The sequence below is a fragment of the Echinops telfairi genome, unplaced genomic scaffold, assembly GCF_000313985.2.
Source record: "Echinops telfairi isolate 266 unplaced genomic scaffold, ASM31398v2 ScPeMD7_30;HRSCAF=105, whole genome shotgun sequence".
Lineage (NCBI taxonomy): Eukaryota > Metazoa > Chordata > Mammalia > Afrosoricida > Tenrecidae > Echinops > Echinops telfairi.
The window spans coordinates 3,391,697-3,393,306 of NW_022103927.1; positions in this window are offsets into that span (position 1 = coordinate 3,391,697).

A 1,610-nucleotide genomic window follows, 5' to 3' on the forward strand; every position below is an offset into this window, starting at 1 on the left:
TGCCCCACACCTCCAGCCCCTCCCTCTTTGGTCTCCTTTTCGATATGCCAAACCAATTTTGGGTCGAGTGCATTTAACGAGAACAAAACAAAAGGCTCATAACAACAAGAACGTTTCAGAAAAAAACAAAAAGTTTAAAAAAAATTGTTGAGTCAAAAAAACAATAAAGAAATTAAGATTTCTTGGAACTGACGGGAGTGGTGTGGTTCATTGGCGTGAGTGGGCCTGCAGGGGGCATCCCCCCATCCCCTCCACCACCATTCTGACTCAGAGGAATCTACTGCTCACTGTAGGTAGGACCCATCGCACAGCCCCCCCACCCCCGCAGAATCCCAAAGGTAGGCTGTAGGCGGTTAACGTTCGGTTTTGCAAAAGGTGGAGCTGGCCTGGAGGTACCCCATGTTTCCCAAGGACCTGTTCCCTCAGAGACACCCATGCCCAGATTGCCTTCCTCAAGCTGTTGGAAGCAGACCCAGATGGTCCCAACTGCCTGTTCTGGGTTCCCACTGGCTGCTGGAAGGGTGCTCTCCGAATCCTGGCAGCACAGTGGCACAGCCAACAGCCATGGGTCTCACCGTCTCATGGAACTCCAAGAAAAGAGACTATTGGAACCAGGCCAGCATGTTCCTTAAAACACCTGGTGGCCAGACGCCACACTCCTGCCCCTTAGCCACTCCTTGCTTTCTGTCTCCTTGACTGCTGCCTCCCACGGTCTTTCGCCTTTTATTGGGAGAGCCCTAGGGCTCAGTCCTTGGACCTGGAAGATCTCCATCTCAGAGTTTTCAACACTGTGTCCCCACCGAGAACCTCCAGGTTGAGTGTTTGGTAGGATTGCAACAGGTGCAAATGGAACACCTCTCCTCCCTGGACCACAGACTGTAGCAAGGGAGCCCACCCCAGGAATGCGTTTCCCTTGGGTGCCTCCTCTTGCTTCTACCCCCAAATGGTCGATGCAGCAGCGGCTGTAACTTCTCTATGTCCGGGATTTTCCCCACCTTGGTTGTAGTCACCACTGACTCTCACTGGAAGATGTCGTCGTGGCTATACGGTGAGCTGCTAACCACAAGGTCAGCAGTTTGAACCCGCCAGCAGCTGAGGGAGAAACATGAGCCTTTCAACTCCTGTGAAGAGTCACCATCTGGAAGCCCTCACAGACAGCTCCACCCTGTCCCGTCGGGGGGCTGAGTCGGCATCAGCTCGATGGCAGTGACTGGCTTTTCAGAGGACCGCTCCTGGCTCTTCACACGAAACCCAGAGCGACCACGTTAAACATGCTGACCCTCCCTGCTCTAAACTCCCAAAGTATAAGAACTCAAGTCCATCGCAACGGCCGGCGGACCGTCTCTACAGCTTCATCCTCCTGCCCTGCCCGCTTCTTTCACTCCACAACTGCCACTGGGGGCTCCTCGCTATCCTCAAACACGGCTGCCACCCTCCTGCCTGCCTGGGGGCCTCAGCAGTGGCTGTTCCCTCCGGTTTCAAGGGAACACCACCTCCTTTCCCGCGCGTGTCCCCCCCCCCCACCTCCCAACCAATTTGGATCGCTTGTTGTTCCCTTGTCCCTGGGTTTGTTAACACCTCTTCCCTTCCCCCCTCCTCCCCCTCTGCCA